Genomic DNA, 20573 nt, shown 5'->3' with positions numbered 1-20573 from the left:
GCGTATTCCGCGGTAGCCTAGTTGCCTGGTTTTCGTGTGCTCGAGCCACACGTTTCATCGGAACCCCTCGTTTATTTGTCAGCAGCCGGCGGAGTATATAATAGAACGAGTGAAGTATGCATTAGGGGGTGGACGAGGGGGTGGTCGCTGGTAATGGAATTGATAAACGTACGAACTACCGTCGCTGACGACTTCGATGTTTTGCGTTTCCGTCCCGTATCTAGGCTCGATGCATACGCTTACGTGAAATCGCGGTGGCAATTTTTCCCGTTGTCGTCGACCGGAAATGGATCGCGCGAGCGTGGAAGCTTTCGAGGAAAGCATTGACAAATCGCGCGTTTCTTCTGCCCAGCGCGCGAGTAATTGTGATATTGCACGTGGCGCGTTTCAGTTGATTAGTTTGCGGAAATTGTTATCGCGGAATCGTCGCGTTCTATTCCGAGCTGCTCTGAAATTGTAGAAACAGTCTGACAGTTTTATACACGTGGACGCTAAGTTTTCAGAATGTTCCGCTGCTTCCATCGAAACCTCGCGGAAATGAGAGACAAAGGTAACAGATCGTACTACGAATGCAATCACCGTGTATAAATAGACCACGATGCACTCACTGCGCCACGATTAACCCTGAAAGAGACAAAATCTCGAGCCCATCACTACGAGCAATTAAGGGTGAATATTCAATAATAGCTTGTTTATTCACAGATACGCGAAAAATAGCTAGAATAGCCTCGAGGAAGAACGAGGCAGCCGATAATCTCGGCGACGCGATTCGAACGTGACTGATCGCGAAACTGTCACCCTCTGCGGGGGTGACTTTTCGTCAAAGAGACCACTCGACCGCTCGCGGCCTCGTTACCGCGGTCAACAACGTAATTAATGGTCCCGCGAGGTCCCCCCGTCCCCAGCGAACGCGAAACGCTCGAACCGTCCAAGTCGTCGAGCGGAAAAGCCGGTCCATCGCGCGGCGCTCGAAGCGTCGCGACGCGGCGAACCACCCTCGCACCACGTAACACGTGCACGAATTTAATTGGCGAGCGAGTGGCGGGCCGCCAGTGCTCGCGGTCCACGTCGAGCGACATGCGAGGACGCGGCGAGGACCTCTCGCGTGTGATCGCGACGCGCGCGAGGGGCGAGAAAGAAGCTGGAGGGCGGCCCCCGTTCGAAGCAACATTTACGTCCCTATTTATCGTTCCAGCTAGTCCAGATACGGTGATCGATACGGCGCACGACAACGCTGTACACGACACTTCTGTTCTCGTGCCTATCGCGAATAATATTTCGAGCTAACTGCCGGCCGTTCCGTGGCTACCTCGTCACGGTACCCCCGTTGCCAGGGTAGCGAATTTTTCCGCGACTTTTTGCTCCTCTCCTCGACTCCTTTCTGTCGCGCGAGTCTACGCGAGTGGAGAACGCATCGACACTGTCCAATTCGACGGGACTATTATGATCTCGCGTTGGTAATTGTTCTGGAGAACATCGAGAGACTGGTACCACTTGTTTAGTAAAAAAAAAAAAATGAGCTACTTGTGAAGAGAATTGGTGTCGATGCACTGGAACTTATGCACACCCTTCGCGTCGACGAGGTTATCGAAAGAAACTCGCGTCACTTCACTCGACGAAACTAAACACTGCCTCAATTTCGAGAACAACAGAAGAGTCACTTGGAGCACGACTCGTCGAGAACGACGCACTTTCGCGGGGCTGGCGAGCGATCGTTTTACGATGGATTAATCAGAGATTCGGTGGGAATAGAAGACGAAGAACGGGACCACACAGGCGGGAAGAGTTTCACTCTCGATCGACGCGAGATACCAAGCTCGTCGCGGTTCGTGGAAGAAAGCTGGCGCAGCGACGCGCACGACGCGGCACGTCTATTGTTGACAGGTCGAAAGAGGTAACTGCGGTACGCCGCGTTCTTCGTAGCCAGCGTCGAACGCGCGCCACGTGCTCGCTTCGGGTAACCCCGCCTACCAGACGATCCGCGACGAAAACGAAAACCGAGCACCGCGCCGATTTTTCATCCCCCCAGGCGCCATCGCGCGCGACTGCACGCGTACCGCGCGAATCAAGCGTTCCAGCAAACGTAGTCCTTGAATTTCTACGCGATTCGAGGCGGTTCTTTTTATTCTCTCGACAATGAGAACTCATTTCTCATCGTCGACTCTGAGAGCGACGCGTCGCCTCGAATCGCTGTAAATAGACTGGCTAGGCAAATCCATACTGGTCACCAGCGAGGGGGAAGTTCCAGGGGGTTGCTCGAGTAAGTGCAGGTAATTCTTGGCTGTATCAAGGCCTCGATTAGCTTTCGTAATCGCGCACGCCACGTTAAAAACGCTGGACAGGACGCGTAACTAAATGCTGGCCTGCAATCGCCGCCACCGTTTGACTGGCGATCGCGCGACGCCACCGGAAGACGCGCTCTCGATTCGCTGGATGGCTTCCGGAGTCGCGCAGTTACCACTGAGCGAGTGAAACGAATTTCTTTCGATTTTCTCGACACTTTTCTTCTGTTCAACTTTCGCTGAAACTTTGTGAAACGATTTGAACGTTTCTTTGCGATTTTGAAAATGAACAATTTGAGGAAGAACCAGAGATGAGTACTCGTCGACGCGTTGCTCTCGTTTGAGAATAAACTTGGAAGAACGACGCGACTTTAAATAACCGGTGCGAGATACGTCAGTCACGCATCGAGGAAGTTAAGAATTTTCGAATTTTCTAATCGAACGATTTTTTCAATAAAACGCTTGCACCTTTTCACAGGCCAGTTATCGACAAGGTTCTTAGCGTGCTGTGGTAAGAACGAACATTAGCCATGTCGTGCGACCACGTTCTTTTATCGCTGTTGTTTAAAGATCTTGCAATGGTATCGACAAACGAAGCTTCCTGCCCGATTTCACCCGAAACGCGACCATCGCTCGACCGCCTGTGCGGACGTAAAATTCGAGATCGAGGCTCGCGCGACTCGTAAAGTGTAAAACACAAGTGAGATATAAGCGGGCAGTTGAAGTTAAGTGTTTTTTATGCGATCGTAAAACACTCGCGCGGATAAACATAAATAACAGGCTGTTGATGATCGCGCTGGAAATAGAAATGGACACCCCTAATATTTAGACGGTTTCTCACGTCCCCGACCACTATTGCCACAGTCGAGTCTAATCTGAAACGACGCGCGAACGAGCCTCGCCTGCGCGATATCCGCGAAACGATCGGAAATTTCTTTTTATCGCTTTCGAGAATTTCCAAATATCGCTGACGCTTCCTTCAATATCGGCGGTCCATAGTTTCGAGCGTTCCTGTGGAACGCGCGGAAAGAAAATTCAACGCGGCACACCGATAAGTGCACACTCGAACCGGAACTTGTCTCGAGTACTGGTTGAAGATGTTGACTCGCAACAGTAATACCACGCTGCGAAGCCTCAGTCAGCGATCCTTTCGCTTTCCTGACGTTGTCGTTTCTACTTAACGGAAGATCCCCTCGTAACGACGCACTCTTAACCTGTGATGCTGGTCGACAGAGGAGTCTTAGGTGCTTTCATGGAAGACAATCAATTGGCCTTCCATCGAGCTGACGAAATTTGAAAAAATAGCGACTAATAAGAACGAGATGTTAGTGATAATATTGGAGGAGCCAAAGAAGAGAGTGGACCAGAAATGAAATGAAGTTTCGAGCTAGAAACAGACACAACCTGAGGCAACGACTAGAAAAAAGATTGCAAAAGACTGCAATCGTCAGTTTCGCGTTAAATAATCCGCGACACGTATTCGTGGAGGATCCAGAACGGTTGGATCGGTTCCTCATCGATCGTCGCGTTCTCCAAGTCGCCTGGAGCGGTCCCTCGAGGAGGGTGCACGGTACCTCGCGTCGCGTCACCTTAATTCACTGAACGAGGTTTCAACTACGACGAGCTGACTGCAGCTGCTGTTAATGATAACGTGGTCGATGGACGACGGCAGAAGTTCGCGAAAGTTTCGGACAATTATCGCGCCATCGTGAAATTTCGCGCCAGGTCGTTCGAGAGGGATGGCTGCGCGAAGGGGTGGTTTCTCCTCGATATTTTATTTGCACCGTTAAAAAGTATCCTACTATTAATTCATCATTAAAATTTCGAACGTATCAACGAATGAATCGCACCTAAATCTCCTCGTCCAGACAGAATGCAAATATCCAAGCGTCTTAGTGATCGATCAGAAACATTACACCCCTTTGTCCCAATTCCAGACTACGCTAAGACATTCCCAGATCCACCAAGACGCTATTAAAAAGACATCACGTCCCGTTTGATCATTTATCATTACCAGTGTCTCGAAACGAACGCAACAATCGATGGTCGTTGGCAGCGAGCAGTCTTGGCAGGGTTCAGCTTCGTAAATTCCCACGAAACGACGAGGAGGACCGTGGGAACGTCATTATCAGCGTGCTCGATAAGATTTATATACGATGGACGTCTCGTGACGAGGACCACCGAGCTGTTTTACTTTTCCATCGCCACGTCGTAAACGAGGGGTGCGAAATTGGGGTGGACACGGGGTACGTAAGGAGGCTCGACGTCGTGGCTGGTACGCGATGCAACGAATTTACGATCGCATTCGTCCTGCTCTACGAACTACCCCCTTCGAAATTCCCATAAACTTGGAGCGCACGAAATAGGTCAGCAACGACGCGCGCCCCGTTGTCGTGCGATATTCCCACTGGCGCTCTTTTTATCCCGTCAAAAATCGACCCTCGATGCGGCGCCAAACGTTCGTCTGCAAACTTCTGCTGTTAAATGTTATTGCTGCCTACGCTGCGCGAGGAGGAACTCGCTCGATAGACGACGGTTCAACGCGGAAACCGTGCCAAAGTCGCGCACGGAAAAGTAGCGGAAAGTTGTCTAAGCAAATGAGAACGCGGCGGTTTTCTCGTCGATTCCAGAGGGGCTGCCACCGCGAGCCGTCCAATAGGAGGCGGCGAATTTAGTTCACGCTTCCGAATTGAAACAGAAGGCGAACCGTGCACACGCTCAGCCGCGCTCATTGTTGGTACACGAATTAATGCACGGACGCGCGTTTCGACTGCGCTCGATCGTAAGATGCAATTACACCACGCCTCGTTGCATCCCTCGATACGACGCTGACAACTGGATGCGATTGGCTAATCCCATTCTTCTCATTTTCCGTGCAAAGTTTAAATTATTAGAACGAAACGTTTCACTAGAGGGTTGGAGGGGAAAGACAGAGAACGAGGGCATCGAATTCGGGTATTTCCAAGGTGGATGACAAGAGGCTGACTTAAAAATCCATACGAGCAATCTATGTGCTCGCACGTCCCTCTAATTCGCCGCGGAAGGCTCGGATTAATGCGCCACCACGTATCTCGGTTACGCTCGAGTTGAAGATGCAATTAAATTTCGACTGCGGGAATCGCAGCTGCCCTCCCAACGGAGGCTGACCCTAACGATGCGTATCGACTCCTGCGGGACCAGATTCCTCAGAGTCGTGCTCGTCCGAGTATCGACAACTTTGGCATGATCGGTGCGAATTAGTGCAATACCACACAATCGTATGGCATCGATCATTATGTACCATTTGTCAACGAACGATACCATCGAGGTCGAGCTTTTTTTTTAATTACACCAATTATAAAATGTTTTCTAACCAGTCAAAATTTTGGATTTGAAATGGAACTCTTGTCAGAATTGACTCGCGATGAAAGAAGATTTGCTGTACTCTTCTGTCTTAGGACTTTTGCGAATTAATCACTCTCAGCTTTGAGAAACATCAGACACATTAATCTCGATGCTAATTGTTCCTCGAGCTCTTTGATTTCGACTTGTTCTTGCTGCTCATCGTACAGTGCACGCGGTAGCATTGTGCGCGGAGAAACCAGTGGAAAGTGAAACCTTTATTCTTTCGAATCGCTGGTGTCCTTCGAAAGAAAGAAAGAGGGTGAAGGTTTCCACGGATTTTCAGGTTTTTCAATGCGTTCAGACGACGACTGTACGTTCTCGACGAAGTAACGACGACTTGAACGGTTCGAAAGGTCAGCCACGAGGTACCAGAAAACTCGACTCCTCGTGTTTTCTTTAAATAACAGTTACTCTCAGAATATTTAATCAGGTACGCGGGAATATCTGAGATCACGGTGAGCAGTTGGCAGTCGCCGCGGATCGATGCCAGCCGGCGTTTTAATTCAATCACAACGACCAGAAAATATCCATAAGAATCACCCTCGAGCGATTCCTCTTCACCCACGCGGGAATTGAACCGCGACGCAAACTCTCCTCTAATTAACTAATTCAAGACCCAAGAAATCACGCGAATTTAATCAACAACCCCATCGCGGTTGCCAGAATCCTCAAACGATCCCACGTGAAACGACCAAAGAACTTCAAGCCGCGCACACTCGATTTTAATCACCACGATACAATTACCAACGTTCGACTCGTTGAAAAAATGCTCGAGCTGCGTTCACGACCCTCACTGGTCTTCTACCAATCGAGAATCGTCGTGCCAGCACTCGTCACTGTCACCAGAAGGAACAGACAACACTGACAGAGACAGTGGCAGATCCGCGATGGTTGCGCGGGGCCGCGAGCGCGACGAAAAGCCCCGCGAGCGAGTCGAGCGAGCGGAAGTCGTGTGGCGAACGGACGTACGTCCACGGATGGGCAGAGTGGATCGCGCGCCGCGTACGTTCGTCGCTCTCGTCCGCTGCTGCGGATATATCATCCTGCACCGAGGTCCGCCCCCGAACTGAGGCACCATCCTCGGTCTCGTGCACGTCGCGCTACACCGCCACACCACTAACGATTGTTCGTTCCTTCGAGGAACGATTCCGCGGAAAACGGGGGTCGCAGTCTACACCCACGAGGACGACGCTCGCCGCCAATCGACCCCCCTTTTTCTAATCGCGTCAACCCGGTCCGCCGCCTCGCGGCGTGCCAATTAGGAAATGAGTCGCGAAAATTCTAGGGCCACCCTCTTGCTCCTCCACTGCGCCCTCTCATCCGCTACCCTGGACCCAATTGGAATTTTCGTGCAAGAATGGACGATTAAATGACGATCGAATACGCTATCAACTGTCGTGGGTATTTTTGTTGGTTTTCGAGGCTTTAGACTTCCTCGAAAGTGTTAAGGGTGGGATTGTAGTTCTAATTATGGTTTTAATCGCCTGTAAACTTAGGGGTGGCATCGAGAGATTATAAAAATTGCACGCGTTTGGAGGTCCATGCAATGGTATTCAACTTGAAGCTGTTTTTACATGGAGCAAAAAGTTGGAGAGTTCCGCTGTTGATAATTGCCTGGCTGCAGTGGAGCCACGGTTTCTTAGTCGTATCTCGACGAAGTTAGTTGCACGGCTATAGTTTAAGGACTAAAAACGCTTCTTGCAGAACTTCATATTTATACTTTATGGATGCAAACTAGCGTACTTCTGGCAGTTCATGAATTATCGTCCGTACACGAGTGTCTATCGACAATAAATGAATTGCAACAGCTACTGTCACGAGACGTGCGAGAAGGTTGGACCATTGAATCGTAAAAATGCGTAAAGACGAGACAATCAGCTGATTTAAATGGCTAAACACTGCAGTAGGAAACGTTAAAGGGACTCCTTGACCACGAGCGTGGTCTGAAGGACCATTTTATGTTTCGTTGAGGATCCTCGAAGGACGCGAGTCCTCATCGAGCGTGTCTCGAATGATTCGCGAGTGGACTCGTTCGCGACGAGCAGCGACGATAAATACACCTGGTCGTGGCGCGGAATTATAAATTCGCCGGCGGAAATTTATGCGGCGGGAAAATCGAAACAGCTGAGTCGCGAGACCAACCGTGGCCGTGAATCCTCGAAGGACACGGAGAAAATGACGTCTAATGGCCCGGCTATAAATACGAGCTCCGCTTCTGGCTCGCGATCCAGCCAGGAACCAAATGTCTCCCTCGTATATCCCGTCGTTCCTTTAGAAGGACGCTCGCGATTGTTGCGCCGACCCAGTATCGTCCGCGAAAAATGCACGAGGGACCGTCGCGCGCGGCGCAGCGTAAATCTCGCGACGTAAAATGAAAAAAGAGAGGCGTGGAAGCCAGAGTTTGGAAACGAGCGGAAAAATGTCAAGGTTAATCAAAGATGAACGAGTCGTCTGAACGCTCGAAGCAGAGGGCTTCTATTTTTCTCAGACGAGCGTCCGTAAACATAGCGACCCAAATTTCCGAATTACGCCATAAACGTTCGATGGTGCCTCGTTATTTCGCACACAGACGAGCGTTTCCCCAAACTACTGTCGAAGCACGTACACCAGGTTCCTTTCGAACGATCGTTTATTCCAGCGTCGAGCTTTTGGCGTTACGCAACGATCGAGGGGACAAGGAGAGAAACAGCTACACGAGTATCGATGCGATCTTCCAGCAGAGAGCGGAAGGAGAACATCGAGGGAGGAATTGCATCCTGTTTGCTTCCGTGCGACACGAACCAGCTACGAAATGGTCAATAACGATCTCGTTTCGACCCAATCTCGCCACCTCGCCCGCTAAGAGAGGGTCGAATTAATCCTGGTGGTAACAAACCGATGCCTACTTGGCGAAATTCCGCGCGGAACTGTGAAAGCTTCCGACACAGTTGCCACTGTTCTCGAGATCAATTGTTCTCTGCGAAGACCGCGCGCGACACGCTTCATTCGACGAGTCTTCTTCTAAATCTGCTTCAGAGGAGACAAAAACTCACGATTCAACTCGCTTGAATCGTCGAGGAATTTTTTAGGCGCCACGAGAGAATTTCCTGGCGAACTCTTCTTCTCTAAATCTAAAGAGAAATCGAAGGAAATACTTGCTGCAACTTCGCGAAGACGCGTGCTGTTCTCTTCACCTGCTCGATATCGAGCAGCGCACGCGACAAGCCACCGACAACTTCCGCTCATCCGCTACCCCTTCCGCTCGCTCGAGACACCCTCGAGCGGAGCCCACGCAAGCGGCTCGATATTCTTTCCGCGTTTCTGCACGGAACACGATCAACCGCGCCGGTGCACGCCACGAGGGATCCTCCGCCTCGTTCTCCCGGTCCCTATCCACCGTCGAGGCGTCCGAGAACAAAGTTAACCTACGCGAGCGAGATCGCCACCCCTGCGGTTACGATAACGCGCTAACGACCGCTTCAGACGGTCCCTCGATCGTGTGTTCCTCGTTTTTCATAGCAAGCCTCGGTGCATCGCCGTCTACGTAAGCCTGCAATGCGACTCGAATGCTCGTAAAACGGAACCGGTATGGTCTAGTGGCGCCTGATTGCGGAGGTACCACTGTTGGCTGGTATAGGACACTCTGCAACGTGTCTAACCAGCTACGAACTGAGTCTACTGTGGTTTAGATTCGATGGTTGTCAGCAACAGATTTTTTTTAAGTTGAGGATACATGTAATACTATTTTTTCTCCCTAAAATGTGATCGATTTTTATGCAAATTTCATATTACGATATGCATTGTTTCCACAGACCATGCGAAAACTGAATATTCACATGCAGGTAATAATATTTCCAGTAATTATAATATATTTACCAATTAAACACAACGTTATTAATTACCTCTTTAATAACCAGGAAAATCATGATTAAACATCGCTGCAGAAATTACAGAAGCCTACGAAATTCATTAAATTAACTACTCCTCGCCTTCGATTCTTTCTATTTATTTTGCGAGCTTCCCTCGCCGCTTTGGACACCTGAAAGTTCCATCGTAACGCGATAGAGGAACCGGAAATTTGCCTGGCTCGGCGTGCATCGATCAAACTTGCCCTGAGCCTGAAAACCGAAACAATCCCTCGCGTGAGTTAGTCGCAGTTCAATCACGCGACTACTCTCGCCGGTGAACAATCGGTCCTCGGTACTTAGCCCGCGGTGGTAGCCACGATATTGCGTTCGCGATTGAAAAGGGGAACGTGTGTCCGTTTCCAGTGGCCAGCGAGCGACTGGGAAATTTACACACGCTCTGAGAACAGAGGACAGTTCTGCAGTATTGCTCGACACGCGACACAGACAGAGAGCCTCGTGGATAAGCGAACACGAGGCGCGATCTTGTCTCACCCTCGAATCGCCCTTAAAGCTTCGTTAATCGCGTCGCCCGGAACCGCTGCTCGACACGAAAAATCCGCGTTACACTCCAGTTTTATTATTTTTTTCAAGCCTCTTGCAGCCATTCTGCGAGCGTTACGAGCAGTTATACTATTATGGACACCCTCTCTCGATTATCCAAGGTGTTAAAGGGCTAACCTTTTCCAGTCTATCGACGCGTTCAACGTTGAAAATTATTTTTACCAAAACGATTATTTTCGTACGAATCGAGGAGATTCACGCTTATTTGTCACCCCTCGAAGTATCTAAAGACGACTGTTACGCGTAAGAAAATAACCATCTGCTAGGAATATCCAACTGCTAGCATAAATGCAAAAAAATTGCGATTTATCGCCTGGTCACGGTGCACTAACAGCTGGAGGGGGTGCAAAAAGCGTGGAGCGCGCTTCGCGCAACCCCCGCCGCGATAAACAAGCGAACGCGGCCGATCGTCCGCTACCCGGCGAGTTAATTAACGTTTCGCGTGTCGTTAATTCCGCAGCGACGCTCGTTACCCCCGGCCATCCGGCGTGTAATAATAATTACGCGACGCGAGGTAATCGTTCCGCGCCGCTCGAGTGAATACACGGCCACGAAGCGGATCGCGATAACGCGGCGCGCGCTCGACGAAGATTTCGAGCGGATCCGACGGTGAATTCGTCGAAACCGTCTCGCGGATGATTAATCGCGTGGGCGTTGATAATACGTTTTAACAGTCGACTGTCACGGCTTCTGCTTCCCATTCGTCCATTACCTTTAATGGAGGCGGGGTTGGTTCTTAGCTCGCGACCTTCGTTAAAGTGAATAATTAAACGAGAGAAGATTTTTATAGGAACTCGTAGATGTACGAGCGATCGAATAAGTCGAGAGCAACAGGGGGATCCTGGTGAACTGGTGAAAGAGTTCCAGAGGCCAGTAAATTGATTCCCGCCGATTTTATCTCCCGTGGAATTGTATAACCGATAGAGGCGATCACGTTCTGCGAGGATTTAATCGGAGGGTGAATAAAGGTTCAGCGTAAATCAAGCGTTTTATGTCTACTGCTGCTCGATGGAACCTCCAAGTGGTTATTGATTCGAGTCGATACGTTCGAACGAGCCCTGACAAATGTAGCTTCGTTAAAAAAATAATCACAGAACAACCAGAGAAATATCTGCGATTAAAATCCGTGTATTTACACCCAGAGAGGCGATACTCGTGGTTAATTTATTATCGCCGATCGAGGACCATTCTAACGACCTGCTCGTACGCGATAAGTCAGCGAACGATGGGCTGTTACCACTGAAATGGTTTAAGCAGTGTCTGAGCGATATTCATCGGCTCCCCTCGTCATCAGCCACTGCTCGACGATTTGGGACCAGATTCGTCGCCCTGTTACCCGATATCATCGTTATCCACTTCCAATAAGCATTATCCGGGGTCCTGTACGCTCGAGCAGGAACGCGGACGCGCTTTCGACCAGCCGCGAGAGCTTTCCAGCCGAGGGATCTTCTTTCGGTAATCGTCGATAATGCAGTTACCGCGTGCACAACGTGCAGCCGCTGGATCGCCCTATCGATTGCTCTCGCCGTTGACCTATATCCAGAATCCGACAGAAGAAGCTGCGAGCCACCCTCTCGCGGCGTCGACGGTCTGCTCGAGCAGCCGAAACGATCGCGCGCTGGGACGAGCGGCGCCTCCTCGACGTCCCACGCGAGAAACAACCACCCCTGTCAAAGGTCGACGAGGACGACGCTGGTCTCGAGACCGGATGAATCGACCTCCGAACATCGAATCGGATGTGTCTGTGTATGCTTGCTCGTAGAGATCGAGCAGAATTCGTACGTGACGCGGTGGCGAGACGCGCTGCTGCGAAATCGGGACAACCAGGCGATCTCGCAGTGGTATCGATTTTTGAGGCAATCGTGAATCTTGTAGGAACTCGTGCGTGGGAATTTTGCCGCAGAATTCGAGGCGACGCGATTCTGGTGTTCTACTCTTTGGTCACTGCGGAGGATAGAATAGAAAATGAACAGAGCAATTTATGTAGTCGATGCTACGTAACGACTCTGAAGTCAACCCTAACTTTGTTCTGTATACGATAAGGCACACCAGCTGGTAGATATGGTCAAGCCTTGTGATGACCAGAATGGACAAAGTTTTCGATGAAGATGCTGCGACGATATACTCTGCAGTAACAGTGTAACTGACCAATTTAGGGTGATGGTATCTTTCGATGAACCCAACGCAACCGCGTCAGAAAGTGAACTGGCTCTCCTTGGCCTCGCGTACGCGGAATCCGTCGATAAATAAATAACGTAATGGGAACAGGTGGACGCGCGTCCAGCCGTTTTCCAGAGGCGGGATTAACGCGGAAGTTTCGCATTGAAAATAAATCCCAGGACGGGAAGCCACGCAGCCGGCTAAAGCTACGAGTCTGCTGAAAGTATAATCGCGTCGATATACCAATCGACCCATCAATCGTTCGATGGTACGCAAGGGCGTCATTATTAAGTGGTCCCAGGTCTGTTCGAGCCATCGCGAAATTCAGCAACGTCGAAATTAATCCGCGATCTAATCCTGTCGTCGTCGATGCTATCTACTTCGCCTCTGTTAATCTACGTCCGCTGCTCTGACAAATTATAAGAGCGTTCTAATTTGCATTTGGGGGGATTGGCTCGAAGTAAATCGACGAACGAGCAAATACGACGAAACGGTTGCGATGGGGAAAAATAACCGAGGGGGTTGTGCGTCGCGGCTGCGAGATCTGAAGGAGGATCACCTGGCGGTCGTGGAACGCGCGTCAAAGGCGACGGGGATGAAGACGACGCCATTAATGCCGCATGAAAAATTACTCCGCCTCCCCGCGAGCGATGCATTTACAAATTCAACGTCGACCTCTCGGAATATCGTTCCAGGCATTATTCCAGTGCAGGGGACTATTAATTTCGCGCGGGGCCAAGGAGAAACGCGACGTCGCAACTCACCCCCGCGCTCCACCCCCAAACGACCGTCGTTCGCGTTTTACAGCCGGATCGGATCTGGTTCGATCCGATCGAGAACGAACGAGGATCGTAGACGTGCTCGTCCGCGCCAACACACGACTTGTAACACACGACTGCACGCGAATATCTTCGAACGAAACGTCGATAATTGAAAATAAAAGGGGGGTGGCTCGCATCCATCACCCTTCCAGAGTGTACGGGGCATCGTTGCGTCAGGATTCGGGTCATCCTTTCTCCTGGTCTTATCCTCCTGACGAATCATCCCTAAATCTCCTCGTCCACGTTTTTACTGCCTCCAGCAACGAGTCACCTCTTGGAAGGTGAAACCAATCACGTGGTTCTCCGTCAGATCCTCGTGCTGAATCATTGTCGAAATCTCCGTCACGTCAACAAATCAGAAAGAAGTTTAACTCGATGTAGTTCTAAATTCACTCGCGCTTCGATCACCCTCGAATATATGAAATCGAGACGCAGTACTCTAACTTTGCATCGTTGCAGCATCGAATTAAATCGAGACCAAGCGTGCTACAATCGCGCAGGATGAGAATACGAGAGCTGGTCTCGAAATCGAGGGGGAGCGTCGAACAAACGAGAGCAAATTTCGACGACGTGTATCGAGATTGAATTGCCTCGACTGCGTTCGATTATCCCGCGGTCACGGTCATCGCGTAGCGATCTCTTGCGAGGAGAGGAGCTCACCCCCGCAACTGGGCCACGGGGTAGATGCGAAAAAAAAGAGGATCGATCCCGTCGAAATTCAGAGCGTGCCCAAGCGGAATAAGAACCGCGATCGGTGAGCAAAGAGAAACTTTACTCGCACTTCCGGAGATATCTGGCGATGCGACCTTGGAAGGCCCAGAAGACTGCAACTGCTCGCTGCAAGTGGACGCGCGCGTAAATCACGGTAAATAGCGGAGAAATTGGCAAAGTTCGGAGAATCTCGCGGCTATCAAGGCTGCACGGGGGGTGATATCCGGAAGTTCCTTCGGCCTGGCTGTTTTTCCGGGGCACGCCACCGCCATCGCGAGCATCGCGACGCGCCGTTGAGATATTTTCGTTTAATTTGACGCTAAATAAATTTCAATTTGCGGCTGGCGAGCAATTTCCTAGTTGGCGTCGTCGATATCCCGCGTGAAACCGACGGGGCGCAGTTCGTGCTGAGAAATAGAACGCGGTGGGAACAAAAATATTTTCAGTAGCGCGGCGGGTAATTGATTCGTCGGCTCGAGCCACCTTTCGCTTGCGACGCGGGTCTCCATGCGATGGGGATGAAGAGTCCGAGTCGAAAGGGTTAACGTTCACTGGAAAAGATAACGCGACTAACTCGAGGAATGTCGAAGAAATTTTAATATGGAGAACAGAAAGAGTTGAAACGAGAGCAAAGAATTTTTTATCGAGCACATAAAGTGACGCACCAAGTTGAATAATGGACGGGTAATGGACGCAAGAACAATATATTAGGGGTATAAGGGGTTGACACACATTCCAACGCTGGCAGTATCGGCAAGAAGCGATCGGACCGACTGTTCCGCGTCATTTTGCACGAGAAGATCGAGGAGATGGTCCTTTAACATCCCTCGCAAGGAGGATGGACGACGCGCGAGGCGACTTCTAAGGACGTCTCGTCGCCATTCAACGATCCGTGTAAACGCTCGCTTGCCAAAGAGCCACGGTTATTGCGAACAGTATTTTCACACCACTGTATCCGCTTTCATTTACACACTGATCACTCGAATAAAATAACGAATTTCCCTACGACTTCAAAACTTAGGAAGAAGACTCACATTTCGCACAAAATTTCAGCTTGCAAAGAGTTAAGAAAAGCATAGAACCACGAGATTCTAACCTAATCTGGGCAAATCTCTGCCACGTCGCACCCAAGACCAATTTCCAGACGAGGCGCGAACAGAGGCGAGTCGCGCGTCCGCGCGAAAGCTTGCGAAACGAGGCGGAAGGCAGGTGACCCTCGTCCCCTCGAGCAGCGCGTTCCACGGTTAAGCTGCTGTTAGACGAACCGGAAGGGCGGCATTGTCTCCGAGTGGCGGTCCGCGAGGACAATCGAGAGAGCCGTAGGAGGGAAGTACTTTCGGCTGAGAGCTTTCAAAAACAATGACGACGCCTGGTACCGCGTCTGCGGTCGAACGCGAGCGAGAACGCGCGTCCGCTGTTCCGCGTTCGAAAGGCCGCCGGCGTCGCTCAGGCGGAAAACGCGCGACCTTATTTTTCGCGGCCATGGAATTTTCTGCGAGGCGTCCCGTTTATTTTGCTTGATCGGCGTTGCGGCAAACATCCGCGGAGCTGTGCACCCGGATCAAATATGGTTATATTAAGATCTCGTCGGGGCTTGTACGACCGATCGGTGCGGTATACGGAAAGATAAAAGTCACAGCCATGAATCATCGTGGAGGAGAGCTGGTCGAAGCGGTAAATACGACGCCAGCGGAAAGCCTGAGTAATCCTGTGACCGAATGAACGAGGGGTTTGTCGTCGATAGAGATATATATCAGGTTCCTGGACTTATTTCAACGAGGAGATCACCTCGTGTCGCGATCCATCGATTTTATAGCGAATAAATCGCGTTTCTAGATGACCACGATAAAGTGTCGTCGAACTGAGGAGTAGCGTTGTCGATTTTCTTGGAGAACCATTATTAAAACGGTGGTATCAACGAAGAATTATGGATACACAGGTGGTCCACGGTTAAACGCAGGGGTGAGAACAATTTCGAACCGGAAATGTCCAAAATGGACGGAGTTACGTAAAGAGGAACCCAAGTTCGCTTGCTGGGAGGCTCGCGGTTACGTAACTCGCTTGCATAATGCATACAGTCTGCGTGCTCTTTCATCGTGGTGGAAATTGATCACAGGAATGATTGTTTCGGTGAAACGAAGTTCAATCTTCGCGTCTCGCTATCGGGGAAGCGTATAATTATATCCGACGTACCAACACGAACGTCGTGTTTCGTAACGATTGCAAGGTTTGCGAGTGTGCGAACTCGGAAACGCCGGAAGTTAACCAGGCGCGATCGAACGATCGACGCGACTTCTCGTTCAGGGACGACCTCGTGAGAGAACAAAAAAAAGGGGTGGAGGGTGGCGGAAAAAGAACGCAATCTGGCGGAGTCTGAATGGTCACTTGTTAAAAGTTCGCAACTCGTTTCCACCAGGGGCCCCGAGTAATTCCAATTATCGTAATAATGCTCCGGCTGTTCGCAAGTTTTAAGGATAATTATAACTTCCCGCGGCAGGCTGTAATGAAACTGCTCGAAATTAAAGCGGCCATGGATTCGCGCGCGGATCGCCGCGAGTCGAGGCGACGCGCGTAACTGGATCAGCTGATCGAGTCGATTGCCCTGTTCTCCTATAGTTTTCGAAGACGTTCTGTTTCTCGACGAAAGCAATGGCAAAGAAATTGAGAAAATCGATGAAAGATAGAAAGACGTGAGGCAAATTAAACGAAGCTCTAAACTCAACCGCGCTCGATCGTCGCTTGGTAATTGGTTAGCCTCCATCCGGTAGCGTCAGAAGCAATCGAAGGGTGAGCGAAAACACGGCGACACGCGAGTTTCCATGCACGAGGTGGTGGAGATGCGAGCCACCGTGGTGGTTTGGTCGATCGTTGTGAACGATCGATCCGTGGCTCTCGTCGAGAGTTTCGAGGCTCTCCTCGAGCAGCCAGAGACCGTCTCCGCGGCGAGCCCCCATCGATTTCGCGATTACCCTCTCGCGATCGACCCTCGCGCGGACATTTCGAACCGTTTACGCGAAGCGACGAGACGAAAGGGTGGCTTTCTCTCTCTCGATATCGACACGCGCTGAGTATCGAACGAAACAGCAACAATGCTCTACTCACTCGGCTGCTGTTTCGGTTGCCATTACGCTTTGTGCACGCGTCACGTTCGCTAATAGCTGCGAGTCTCGTCGGAGGCGCACTTACGCTTAGCAACGATGCACTTCGCAGAGAGCCTTCCCGCTCGAAGAGAGGATCCGATATTTTAAGCATCGGCTAAGCGCGGCGTGTTTCGGGAAACCGGCACGCCTCGATCCGACCGTTTAACCAGAATCAATAAACCTCTCACCTGACAAGCACCCGCGCATCCGTCTGAGTAAAGTGGCGAGCGTACGTTCGAACGCGAGCCACTCTCTCTCGAGTGAAGAAGAAGCGGAGAACCTGTCGAGACGCGCGACGAAGCGCAGCTTTCGCGAGACAGAGGCGATCAGGTGGAGAAAAACGCGTCTGACACTCGACGCGGTGAGCCTGCTCAGCGTCAGTGTTTCGCGGCTGGTCCACTGGTACCGCGACACTTCCGGCGCGACGCGCTGGCCCCAGGCGAAACCAGCCGCGTAAACAGATCGCTGGAAGGAGATCGAAGCGTGTACGGAAGTGGCGCGGAAGTGCAGCTGCACCGGGAGCCCGGCTAGGCATGCGAGACGTGAAAACAAGGTGAAAGCAGCTGCACGCGATCGATGCGGGATAACCTGGCCTCGCGAGGCAGAAAAGAAAAAAGAAAAAAACGCCAGCGAGCTGTGTAGGTATCCCTCGTACGTCGCGAGCGTCTTTAGTATGGACGTATCAAGGGACTCTGGTTGCGAAACCAGCTGGCTTTTAATTTATGTACTCCTCTCTTCGATCGCGGAATTTTCACTGTGCTTTTTTCTTTCACTTGGAAAATGGTTCTCCCGACCTGCGGGAGATATTTACTGGCGAGAAGAAGGATTCACGGGGGTTGAAACGTTCGTACGACCCAGCCAAGCACGCCTCGAGCAGCGTGCTGCGATTACAAAGGATTAGAGATATCTGGAGACAAACGTACTGGATATTTAAATCGGTGCGAGGTAATAACCTTGCGCTCCACTCGTGCCCGTCACTTCAGCTTGCCCCTGGATCGGCAAGTTTCCGTGTAAACAATTTTTCCTAGCCTCTAACGGCCAGCAGGCACGTAATCGCGCCTCGGCCAAACATCCTGTGCGTCCATTTAAAAATAACGGGGCATAGAAAACGAGCCTCCTCTTCCCTCTTACGCGATCAGCTCGAATATCGATGCTGTGCAACGAATTCCATCGATCTACTTTCCTTCAGTCGAATCATTTAATCGAGCGTAAATAAAAATCCCACGAAATTCGATTGAAATTTTTTCTAGTATCATACACGCAACGAAAGTTCAATTGTTTTAACTGGCGATCGAATAGAATTCGAATCGCAGCGATGGTTATCGAAATACCGTGGAACGCGGTGGTTTCGGTTGTCACCCGAATGGAAATTAACGCCGCGACCGAAAACGGCCGGCGAAACAACCCCGCGACCCGGTTCGCGCGTTAAAAAACCGTCGTAAAAGCATTTCCAGATCACGCCCCAGAAAAGCACAATTACTATACTCGACCTTCATCCGGCGTCCAAATTACTCGCACGATATAATACCATACACCCGAGATACGCCGTGTCGATTTATTATCCGGGGCGAGAAGAGTTTCGCCAGCTGGCGATGCGCAGCCGCGTGTAAAGATCGTCTGGGGCGAGCGTGAACAATTCCACGGGGCTCTTTTCGCGAGGCAGATGGAAAACGCAAGGGTGAAACGCGACTGGCGAACGAGCCGCGATACGCTGCGCGTCTAATCACGCTCGAGAACGCGTCGAATAGATGCGCCATCCGCGAATAACTCTACCAATTACTGCTCGAAACGTCTATCACGCGATCTTGTCACGCTGCCGCGCGTCTGACGCGGTCGCCTCGCTGGCAATGTCTGTATCTACCATCGCTCCTCATCATCGACTGTCGAATCGATAATCCCAATTTCCAGAGCAGAACGAGAATTTCCAGAGAGAGAGAGGATCTCACCTATCGATGCACCTAACGCTGATATCCTCAAACGAAAGAACAGAGCCTTGGCTGGTAAGCTAATTGCGAGCACGCAATCGTTGTTCCGAATTCGAGCTACGAGAATAGAATCGCGATCTACTCGCGTTATCGCAGGTCGTTGCACCCCCGCGCGAATTCGAGTCGCTCCTGAGGACCGCATCGGCGACCTTGATCGAGGCTGGTGCGAAGAGAGCGTAATCTCGTGGAAATCGCTGCGCCAACCCCGACGCATCGGCTCTTTTTGATGGCTCACCCGCGTCCCCAGCTGAACAATGGGAATATTTCGAGCAGAGCCGGGAAACGGGCCGCCGCGACGAGCTGCGGAAAAAATCCAGAGCTCCCTCGACGGTTGGTTGAGCGACAAAGGAATTAAACGAGCGTTCTGCCCGCTACAGCTCGCGAGCGCGGCACACCCCGCACAAAGGGGAATAGGGATCTTTCGCGTGGGCTATTGAAATCGCGCGCGGCACCGTGCACGATTTATATCGAATGGCGATGATTAACGCGCCGCCTGCCCCGAGGACGCCCTTTGTTCGATCGTCCCTTCGTCGTTTAAGCGATTACGAGCGGTGTTCGCGGTTCTTTTTCTCGATCGTAGTAGAGGGACGAAACTTTCTTGCCTCGAGACGCGAGGGGGTGAGTTTCGCGCGTTGGCGAGCGTAAAACAGTACGCGACGGTTTAGCTGGTTCAACAAATCTCACGAGTCGCGTAAACGTCCACCCGCCGCGGGGTTATTCGGTCGGACGCGGGCGCATTTGAAATTCAAATGAGGAGAGTTAAGGGGACAGCGTGACGGTACGCGGGAAACAATCTCCCCGAGACGGTTACGCAACGTTTAACGACGCCGAGGGACGCGCGACGGGACGCAACCCCCGAAATTTCGACCGACAAACCTACCCCCGTTATCCAATAGCGGGTCGGGTTACGTAACCTCGACAAAGGACCGCCTTCAGGCATCGATCTCGAGCGGAAAAGGAATCAGGCTCCCCTCTGAATCTCGATTTTTCGACTTCTTCTCGAGCTTCCTCCTCCCTTTCGCTTCGTCATTTCGTTGATTCCCTGAATAAGAGGAACGAGTCTTCTTTTCGTTCTGAATCGATCGACCTACCCATACATTCGGAACGTTAGACGCTTTGGAAATGAAAACTAAACTGATACCAAATTTGCCTTACAATTACCAGTGCATGCTTTTCAACGGCAAGTCCAGTGGAATCGCTCTCGATTCCCAGGGACGAGCGCAAGGGGACACAAATCGGCGTTGATCCGATCATCGAGCAGCCCGTTACGCGAGCATCCAACGTTTCCGCTGCGCTCGATTTGCATTCCTTCGTTCGTCCCTCTCGAGACGAGTCACCCTCGTCCCTCGTCGCGATCCAGCGGCAAAAATGAAAGAAACCAAAAACTTAGGAGCGGTGGGATCGAAATGAAAACCAGAGCAGAGGCGACCAAACGAAAACGCGCATACGTACATACACAGAGACAGAACACGCACGAATAGAGAGACAGAGAGACACAACAAGGTTTCAACACAGAACACGCGGGACACAGAGAAGCCTGAGCAGATCGGCGATTGCCAAGCGGAATCGTCGGATGCGTATTTGCCAGGCGATGCCCACAACATTTAAGGGTAGGAGGACGGTGGGGCTGTGAGAGGGGCCG

At 51.1% G+C, this 20573-nt stretch overlaps 1 protein-coding gene across 8 annotated transcripts in view; it reads right to left on the bottom strand.

The window, feature by feature from the left end:
• Shaker (potassium voltage-gated channel protein Shaker) overlaps positions 1 to 20573 on the bottom strand; it is a 114647-nt gene that overhangs the window by 43425 nt on the left and 50649 nt on the right. The gene's annotated exons all lie outside the window — the stretch shown is intronic.

This window comes from Xylocopa sonorina, chromosome 18, assembly GCF_050948175.1.
Source record: "Xylocopa sonorina isolate GNS202 chromosome 18, iyXylSono1_principal, whole genome shotgun sequence".
Taxonomy (NCBI): domain Eukaryota; kingdom Metazoa; phylum Arthropoda; class Insecta; order Hymenoptera; family Apidae; genus Xylocopa; species Xylocopa sonorina.
The sequence above is the reverse complement of the archived record's forward strand: the minus strand, read 5'-3'. Positions and strand labels throughout refer to the sequence as shown.